Genomic DNA, 11525 nt, shown 5'->3' with positions numbered 1-11525 from the left:
TGGCTACATTTACACTGACACATCTCAAGTGAAATACATTATAGTATCTAAAAAGAGATACATCTGCTGACTTTCTTTTGAATATACCTAAAATAATTGTGTTCAATAACTTCAATGGGATAATTTAACTTGAGAAGCATTGCATGAAATTATATAAAGAGTTCTAAACTTACCAAAGGCCTAATTGCAATTTTTCATATTTACATTTTACATATGCCTATTGTTCTGATTCATGAGTTCCAATAGGGTTTGAGGGATACACTGAATTTTAGTAAATGAAGGTTGATCCTTCCACATGTGCTGACTAGTTCCTTATCCCAAGGAGGAAGCAGCTGCTTTATTACATCTAAATAAATGGACACCAGTTTTTCTGCACTATTAGGTTTACACCTCTAATTTGCTTTTGTTTTTGCTTTAATAAAGCAGTAACAGAAATTTTTTCTTAGTTCTGAACAAGAATTGTAAAATATTGCTAAATCAGTAATAATAACCACTGACTATAGAAAAATTGAACCATTTGTCATCTCCTGTAAAGGGAAATGGTTGGGATAATTTGTTATAGTAGGAGGGAATGAGGCTCTATTCAACAAAGAAGCTGGAAAAAGAGAAACTTTGGTAATATTTCTAACAAAACATTCTGGAAAGAAATAGCAAACCTTAGAGCCACTTTATAGATCTAATGTGTTCACTGATATCATTAAAAAGGAATTATTTATTTATTTATTTATTTATTTATTTATTTATATTCTTTTTTTTTTTTTCAATATATGAAATTTATTGTCAAATTGGTTTCCATACAACACCCAGTGCTCATCCCAAAAGGTGCCCTTCTCATACCCATCACCCACCCTACCCTCCCTCCCACCCCCCATCAACCCTCAGTTTGTTCTCAGTTTTTAACAGTCTCTTATGCTTTGGCTCTCTCCCACTCTAACCTCTTTTTTTTTTTTTTTTTTTTCCCCTTCCCCTCCTCCGTGGGTTTCTGTTAAGTTTCTCAGGATCCACATAAGAGTGAAACCATATGGTATCTGTCTTTCTCTGTATGGCTTATTTCACTTAGCATCACACTCTCCAGTTCCATCCAAGTTGCTACAAAGGGCCATATTTCATTCTTTCTCATTGCCACGTAGTATTCCATTGTGTATATAAACCACAATTTCTTTATCCATTCATCAGTTGATGGACATTTAGGCTCTTTCCATAATTTGGCTATTGTTGAGAGTGCTGCTATAAACATTGGGGTACAAGTGCCCCTATTCATCATTACTCCTGTATCCCTTGGGTAAATTCCTAGCAGTACTAATGCTGGGTCATAGGGTAGGTCTATTTTTAATTTTTTGAGGACCCTCCACACTGTTTTCCAGAGTGGCTGCACCAGTTTGCATTCCCACCAAAATTGCAAGAGGGTTCCCGTTTCTCCACATCCTCTCCAGCATCTATAGTCTCCTGATTTGTTCATTTTGGCCACTCTGATTGGCGTGAGGTGATATCTGAGTGTGGTTTTGATTTGTATTTCCCTGATAAGGAGCGACGTTGAACATTTTTTCATGTGTCTGTTGGCCATCCGGATGTCTTCTTTAGAGAAGTGTCTATTCATGTTTTCTGCCCATTTCTTCACTGGGTTACTTGTTTTTCGGGTGTGGAGTTTGGTGAGCTCTTTATAGATTTTGGATACTAGCCCTTTGTCCGATATGTCATTTGCAAATATCTTTTCCCATTCCGTTGGTTGCCTTTTAGTTTTGTTGGTTGTTTCCTTTGCTGTGCAGAAGCTTTTTATCTTCATAAGGTCCCAGTAATTCATTTTTGCTTTTAATTCCCTTGCCAAAAAGGCATTATTTAAAGGGCATTGGTTTAGTCATTTAAATATTTCTATAAATTTTATAAAATATCAAATGAAAAGCAAGATGATAAAGAAAGAGATGGCTAAAATGCAAGCAAAAAGAGACAATAGCATAAATGTTGCAGTCAAACAAGAAATTAGCATGAGGCTAAGTGAAGTGCAAATTTGGCACTATAGAAATGTGTATTGAGAAAATAAACCAAATTCCAAACTATAAACAACAAAAATAAGTTGAAAATATTTTTCATATGAATGACATACATACAAGGCAGTATAAAAATAAGGAGCTAACATGACATTTTCAAAAAGTGTTTGAAGATATGCCACAAGACACCTTTTTTCCTGAACTGCAGGAAATTATTTAATGTTTATTTTTGGGAGAGAGACAGAGTGTGAGCGGGGGAGGGGCAGAGAGAGAGGGAGACACAGAATCCAAAGCAGTCTCCAGGCTCTGAGCTGTCAGCACAGAGCCCAACGCGGGGCTCAAACCCACAAGCCTGTGAGATCATGACCTGAGCTTAAGTCGGACACTCAACCAACTGAGCCACCCAAGCGCCCCTACAGGAAATTCTTAATATGCAAAGAGAGTGTTCACTATTTACCAATCAAGACTTATAAAAAGTAACTAAAAAAGAAGAAATATCCTCATGAATGTAGAGAATTTCAGAGGCAAAATAAGTCTCATTTAAATGGAGAAATAGGGCAACAACAAAGAAATAGTTAGCTGGACCTCAAAATGCAGATTGTCAAAAAAACAATGGAAGACCAACCTTAAATTACTAAGTGGAAAAGATATAATTGAAAATTCTATACCAGAAATGATGGCACTTACAGATAATTCCAACAGAAATATTTTTTGATAATAAGACTTGTGTTCTTCTCTAAAATGTGTCAAGATCAAAATCTCAATACAATGAACCAGTATACCAAACAGAGCACAGGTAATAAATGAATTAAAATGAAACCTAATGATCTGAGATTTTAACAGCAAAAGAATATTGGATAAGTACCAATTTAATTCATGGAATGAAACAAAAATAGTTATGCTTAAAGAATAGAATAAACTTAAGGAATTTTAAAAATTGACATAATTTCTCTCTCTCGGTGTCTGTCTATATATATATATATATATATATATATATATATATATATATATATATCTAGACAACAGGAGTTATCTGTTTTATAAGTGAAAATTATAGGATATTTAATTTCTAGGAATAATAGTGTTTATGTTTATTTTTGAGAGAGAGAGAGAGGGAGAACAAGCAGGGGAGGGGCAGAGAGAGAGAGGGAGACAGAATCTGAGGCAGGCTCTAGGCTCTGAGCTGTCAGCACAAAGCCCAATGTAGGGCTTGAACTCACAAGCCATGAGATCATGATCTGAGCCAAAATTAAACGACTGAGCCACCCCGGTGCCCCTATTATGTGGATTTTTAAATAAATTTCTTCATCATCCAAATAAAACAGTATCCAGTTATCTAATTTCTGCTGATAACAAAGTCTATGTAATTTTATCATTAAATCTATTTTATATTAAATAATAAATGTATGTATATTAAATTAAGTACATCTTAAAGTATCTAAAAATCTAACACTATAAACAAATATAAAGTAGTTTCTCTATTCATAATTACATGCTCTAAAAGTATAAAAAGTGTTAAATACTACAAATTGTTTCATGGTAGCTGATAAACCTAAAATTAAGCAAGATGAAATAAATGTTGATTGCTATAATATGAAATCAACCTGATCATCATTTTGAAAAAAATGGCAATATTCAAATTCCCTAAAATGGTAAGAACTCAGACCTTTGATTCTTTAAGATGATATGACCAGGGACCTTGCAAAGTTAAATCATATTTGAAAGACAGCATTTCCCTGATCACTAATTGGTACAGCCCAAATTCTGGACGTCTACTCATTTCTTCACATTCTCTCTTCTTAGGCAAGCTCAACTATTTCTGCGGCTTGAAATGCCACTTTTATAGGAACATTTGGCAACCACGTATTTCTCTCAAGACCTTTCTAAGCTTTAAATATGCATAACTGATTGCCTATTTTTCTCATGTAATTGAGTAATTAAGTCAATTCTAGCACATACAACCTGATTTCACCACCCTTCCTATCAAGTTTCTTAAATCAGAACTAAACATTCATTTCTGTTTATAGCCCATTCTTAATCTATTACCAAATACTATTTGTTCTACTAACAATATAAAACCTTACCTTTCTTCAAACTATATCGCCATTATCTTAAACTAAGACACCCATTCTTACATGCCTATCATTTCATAATTATACATTAATATCAATGCATAATAATTCTAAAATATATTTTACATATTTCGTCATTCCTAAGATGTGCTTTGGGCTGTATCTTATTTACAGCAGTACTCAATACCACTATAATATAAAAACTATCTTAGAAATGAGATGATGATATAAGGCAAAATACAAATTGGCCCCACATCCACCTAATGTGCCCCTGTGTCTTTAGAGTGGTAGTGGGAACCAATTAGTATGATGGACATACAAAAAGGGTACTGAGAAAAGACTATGGCATAATAAAAACACGACAAAAATGTATTTATGAACTAGACCAAGAGTCATTGGAAGGATGTGGAATAATACCTAACTTACAATGAAAAGAAGACTATATTGATTTTCTCCGTCCCATCATGATTCTCTGATTTAAAAAAAAAAAACTGAGTATGTGGCCTTTAGTGAATGAAGTTAAAGGAATCACATGAGAGAAAGCTGTGCCAGTTATTTATTATTTTTTTCTTTGCTCTTTCTATCTTATTTTGGCCTGGAGCTTTATTTTCCCTGCTTAAGAAGAACTATTGATTCTAAGAAGACTAAAGGGGTCACCATGGGACCCAGGGAGAATCAGCAAGGACCAAACTGCTTAGAGCTGTAGGCTAGAATTTCAAGTGAAAAGAGGTCCAGCTGGGATCACCAAGTAGAGGTAGAGTTAGGATTTCAGAGGATAATTTCTCTTAAAATATAAGATGTGGCCTTTTGCTTAAAAATTTCTGGTTGAAATTTATAAAACCCTGTGTACAGCAATCAAAACTCAGGACAACAAGGTACCACCAACTTTACCTGGGGATAAATAGTTGTACAGATATGAATCTCCTGAAGAGCTTTCATCTTCAAGAACCAAAATAAGTCATAAATACCTACTGCAGTGATAATCCCTAAGTTAGTTAAAACAGGACCTCGGCACTTCCCAAAGCAGTTGCTAGTTATTTCTGAGAATCCTACACATAGTATGTTCTACAAGGGAGTCTGCAGTCATCTTTTGGCATTTCTATCCTTCTTTCTGTTTTACCCCAGCAAGATACTTAGACACACTTAGAGTATTTCCACTCTCCCACATAAGCTTGCCAAGTGTCCATGATTATGGTCACTATATCCTGATATTCCCAGAGCACACAGATTTAGGCTGCCTGACATGTGCAAAATGGCCAACTCCCTTGGGGCCTGAAGCAGTTTTGTCTTTATGCAGAGTATCAGAATATCTCCTCAATATGTACACTTGCCTTTATCATAATAACTGGAGCGACATTCACTATGAGATATTTTCACAATTACATACTTCCTCTTTTTTGCTAAGACTTCTGTGATAGAAACTTTTCTTCTTTAATCAACATATACAAGAGGAGTTTTGATGTATGTCTGTGGCAACAATCAGATCATTAGAGTGTGCGTTAGATGTGTGTGTGTGTGTGCACACACATGCTTGTGAAGTAATCGAGAGTTGGAAATTGGACTTATTACACTAACAAGAACAGCATAAAAACAACTAAAATAAAATTTCCATTTGGATTTATTTTGATTTATTTTGTTTCCTTTATGTTCCTTGTTAGGCTCTTATTTATTCCTATCAAGTTATATATTAATGTCATCTCTATTTACACTTTCAGGTACTTTATGCTGTCACTGTCAGTCTTTCATAATTAAAAAGTGTTCTTATTGTGCCTGTATTTATCAGCCTGCCCACTTGTGAATTATAGCTTCTAATTTCTTGTAATACTGGAAACCAGCTAACCAAGCAAATTAAAATTGTGTGAAAATTGGCTATGAGTGAATAGCCTGTAAGTAAAGACTTTATTTAAGAACTATTAAAATTACTTTGTGTTTCTGGCAATTACTGGCAATTCTCTTGATAGCTGATATTACCAAATATGGGACTCTGTGTCGAGGGAGATGTTGTGACACAGTTTAAAATACGGGTTAGGTAGTATAGTTTTTAAATACTGAGACACAGGTATAGACTGCAATAATTAAATGCTACTTGTCAAAATAATTAATAACTGGTGTTGACCTAAGCAAATACTATTTCACTGTCAGTTAATATTTTTTCTAAATACCTACATATTAACATACTTAACATTCTACATGTTTACTTTCCTAGAATTAAGTGACTCTGTATAATTTGCATTGATTAGAATCAATAAATTTGAGATGCATCTCTTCATTTAGGAAGAGCCCAATAAATGTCCTGTCAAACTGAATGAATAAAACCACATACACTGAGACCATCATATCCCACGGAATACTTGAATTTGAAATCACCTTTAGACTCTTACATGGAAATAGGAGAAATAGGACTCAAATGTTTTCTTTCTCTTTCTAGAATTTTCCTTTATCTCTCCTCACCAACATGTCTTTCAACTCTTCGTAGTATCCTTAGAAACCCACTTTCGTAGACTATTCAAACGGAATAGGCTTTTGGAAACAATCCAGGCTACCTCCTAAACACCTTCTCTCTGGGAAGAAGCACTAGGCTAACAAACTGATTGAATTGATGACATGAAATAAAGGATTAATAATTTAAAAAATATATGATTTCCAAGTATTAAACTGTCCCATTAGAAACCTGAACAACATTTTTATCATACTCCACTAGTTTCCCCTTTTATCATTTCTTTAACATCATTTCTAACAAATAGTTCTTAAAAATACTACATAAAATTGGACATTATTCATGAAGCCTTATATTAGAATGAAATTTATTTTAGGATTGGTATTCAGAAACTCTGATGCTTAGTATTTAACTGAGAAAAATATTTTTGATTTCAAATGCAATACATGTCACTAAAAACTATGTCTGTGTACCTACCTACCCATTGAATAGTACACTTCACAAAAATAGAAAATATAATCTTACCTTTGAGTAATTAGCTATGCATTCAGTGGATGTTCTGAAACAGAATTAACATATCAAAGTAAATGATGTTTCCTAGTAGCATACTATCACTTATGTTCTAGGTGACTCATTTAAGAACACAAGCTATATATGTTAGACATAATTTTTTTTTTGTATTTTTATTGAGGGTGCTTGTTTGAAGAGAAAAACTTTCATTGATAATATAAATGTTAGTTAAAAGAATCACTTTTTAAAAACTCGTAAAATTTATTTTCTTTTGCCAATAAATATTCTTGATTAAGTAAGGAGGAAGAGATATTTTTGGAGACTTTTTTTTTGGTGCTTCCCCTCCTATGTTTTCTATTCAACATAAATACAGAATGAAATTCATGTATTGCCTTCTTCTATCCATTTTTAAAGCAATGTAGGGAAATGATATTGAGCATGACATTGTCACCTCTGCAATATCTATGGAAGAAAAACAACCATTAATTGAGTCTCATTCCTAGAAGCATCTATCTCAGATGCGTTAGTTCCTTTAATGCAGAGAGGCTTTTTGTTTTCATATGTGTACACATTTTTTTAAGTGAAGTGGATACCTAAAGTCTTTGCAGTACATAAAAAGAAAAAGAGCTCTATTAGAAGGAACACAGATATTACAGAATGTTCTAAATATGGCGGCTAGTATATTAAGAAGTCTCAAATCATAGGGTTATGAATGAAATATTATTTTTTCCATTAACTAAATTTAATCACCACCTGTCAAATCTCCATGTTTGTCTCTTAACTGTACCTTGAGCAGATTCCACAATTATCTAGCAATTTGAATATTTTAAAGATCAATCCAGTTAACGATGAACTGGTTTAATTTTCCCCATTCTTCAAGTCCATACCCCAGTTCATGTTTGTCTGTGACTCTAAATGGTCTAAATGAAAAAGGAATTTTGGTTAACTTTGAGTCACTCCTTCTCTTTTCCCTCTTCCATACTATTGAGGAGAAAGAAGAAAGGTATAACGGAAGTTCTTTTTACCCAACTGACACTTGCTTTATTCTAATTTGCTGTTTTTTTATTCTATGGCTGACATTAATTGGTCATTAATGTCCTCTGTGTGGCACAAGTCCACGGGGTTGAGGGGTTGCTGATTCAAAGAGTTGATGTGTGAGTTTTTTGGAAGGCTCTGGCATTCCCCACCATGGACACCCTGTTCTATTTATTTAGTCCTCCTCCATGAATCCCTTTACCTCCTGTACCTCATGCATCCACCAGCTCATGCTGTTGGTGTTCACAATCTGGCAGACAATCCTCTTGGGATAACAGAAACTCAACCTCTATTAATTTCTGGGGATCCACTTGCCCTGTGAAAAACTCACTCCTTTCTGTGTTAGAAACACAGTGCTTTGAGATACATCTCCAATTCTCTTCTCCACTGGGCAGAGATGCACAGGAGAGGTCAGTAAACCTTTTGCTTAAGCAGAATTCCAGCTGACAAACGAACTTTCTCCTTGTTTTAGGGAACACACATCCTCACACACATACATATGCTCGGTTAATGGGAGGGAAAAACATATTCCTCCCCAAAGTGTGGACATTATGTGCTCACGATCTGACTACAATGATGACGCATATGTGACTCCTGCTTTTCCATACTGCCTTCTATCTTTTTCTCCTTCCTGGTAGTTTCATAGAGCCAGGGAATTTAGGAAGTATACCGTGATCACCTCTTAGTTCTAATAAAATCTCCTGACTCCAACTGACCTTGTCTTTTTAAAAATGGGTTACTTTTGGCATTTCTTTGGCCTTAATTCTGTTTCAATGGAGAAAGCACTAGTAAACACCCTATTTTCTTATGGAGATCAATATGTATTCTGGCTTTTCCTTTGGACTATTCTAATTTGAATTGATATTCAAACTTTATAAGTTTCTATAGCCCAATGAAATGCAATTTGTTGAGTATTTATATACATTTTTAGGAAGTTTGTGTTTCATGTAACCATAAATAAATAATGTATAATCTATGAATGTATTATTGCCATTATCACTGAATTCTAGATTATCAGATTAAATTTATAATACACAATTTAATACGCTAAAACATTTTCTTCTTTTTTGTTATGAAAATTATTATAGTATACTATATATAGTATATAGTATAGTATATAGTATAGTCTATGTCAAACTATATTTGACATAGACATAGATTTTTTTTAGAAACTTTGATATATTTCTCTGTACTATGTAAGGAGTAATCTGTTATTTTGATAATTAAATATTATATGATATTTTGTTTCCAGAAAAAAATATATAAAACTGCTTTCTGGATAGATAAAATTTTCTTTTATGCAGTTAATTTTAACTTTTAGTTTATTTTTCAATTAACAACATAGAGAATCATATTTTCAGTTTGTTGTTGTTATCCATCCCTCCTTTGAAGGATTTTGCTTTCATTGAGAAAAACTTAATTGAATTTTAATAATGTAGAAGAAAAAACACACATTTTAATTTCAATAAACTGATTTATTTCTGATAAGTAACATTAAAATTTTAAGGACATAATGCTTATATGAAGATGTAATGCCTAGGGGCCCCTGGGTGGCTCAGTCAGTTAATCATCTGATTCGACTCAGGTCATGATATCACAGTTCCTGGGCTGGAGCCAGGCATCAGGCTCTGTGCTGACAGCTCAGAGCCTGGAGCCTGCTTCAAATTCTGTGTCTCCCTCTCTCTCTGCCCCTCCACCGCTCATGCTTTTTCTCTTTCTCTCTATCACTGTCTCTCAAAAATAAACATTAACACTAATTTTTAAATAATGCCTAGATCTATTTTTACTTGAGGCTTCCTTACCTTGAGATATAAATTGAAACCATCACTCAGTGATACTTGAGCCAAAATTCATGTGAATCTTGTGAATTCAGCAATTTAGCTCCATCTATAGTTTTTCGGTCTACCAGTATTACTGGAATGAAATAATGATTCTCTCTATACGTGGAAACGCTAATACAGACGATGTCTAAAAATCTCTTCTGATCTTTGTTTTCCCAAAATTCAAATTTTGTCATAAAACAGAACATTTCAATCAGATTAAATTAATGAATTATCTATATCTATATCATCTATATCTATATCTATATATAGATACTATATCTATATCATCTATATATAGATGATATCATCTATATATAGATGATATAGATATAGATGATATAGATGTAGATGATATAGATGTAGATGATATAGATATGGATATAGATATAGATATAGATATATAGATATAGATATAGATAGATATTTTTTTCCCCTTTGGCATTACTCATGACAGGGTGTTATGTTTTTCTAGTATAAGAATCTGATGTAGGCTGCCCATGTATTTTTTTTGATGATTTTGGTAGTAATTTTACTGTATGTATACATCAATTGGGAAAAATGACATATTTTCAACATAAAGCCTTCATTCTTTGAACGTGGATTTTAATGAACTATGCCCAATGCAACTGTAGACTCAAATACCTGAGTAGGTCATGTACTCCTACAGTGAGCTGGCATGTTCATATGATCATGTGTTAATGTGTTTTTAGGATACAGTTCTTAAATCTTATTGTTCATTTTTTTGATATATGAAAAAGTCTTCAAAATCAATCATTTATTTATTTACCTGTTTACAAGCTAACTTCCTTTGTAATCAGAAGTACTGATTTTATAGTATAGTATCACTCTGAGTATGATCTGAGTATCATCACTTTTAGTACTGCTACCTTTTTAATTTGGTAAATATAGCTCTGTCAATTTTATCATTGCATTATAAAGTTCATAGGATCAGGTTAGATATTTTTAAGAGCATATTTTTAATTTATTGTTCTTTTGGAGTAATAATTTTAGTACACTCTATTCAGTTATTTTGCATCGTAAAATCCACATTTTCTTAAGGAAATTCTTTGCTTTCACTTGAAATCTCTTTGAAAAGAATACCTTTATCATATTGCATTGTAGTACTTTTAATATATGATATACTTAAATAATACTGGTTCTATTATTTGCTTAAAAATCCTCATGTAATAAAGGAAACTAAAATTATAGATAAATAAGATAGGAACTAAAAGCAGTAACTTAGAAAAAAAGGATATAATCAATCACTTAATGATCATTACGTAGGGAAATATTATATTTGCTGCAATAAGGGATTTGCCATATATTGTTACCACACATTTATAAAATACCTGGTTCTGTTTTCACACATCTGAAATTGTTAATCTTCACAATAATCTAGTGATGTAGATATTATTATCTTCCTTTTACAAATAAGGAAATAAAACACAGGAATATTATATAACTTGTCCAAGTTCAGTTAGAAGGAAAAAAGAGCTAAGATTCACACTCAAATAGCTTGTATCCTTATCTATATAGCTCTATACTGTCCCTTCGTAAGATGCCTAAGTAGTTTTAATTCTTTATGTGTTTCTATTAATTTTTAAATTATTTCTTGGTAAGTGAAAAATGTGTTCTCAAGCTCATAGTTATATAATTAATTCAG

The sequence above is a fragment of the Panthera onca genome, chromosome A1, assembly GCF_046562875.1.
Source record: "Panthera onca isolate mPanOnc1 chromosome A1, mPanOnc1 haplotype 2, whole genome shotgun sequence".
Taxonomy (NCBI): Eukaryota; Metazoa; Chordata; class Mammalia; order Carnivora; family Felidae; genus Panthera; species Panthera onca.
Note: the sequence above shows the minus strand (reverse complement) of the source record.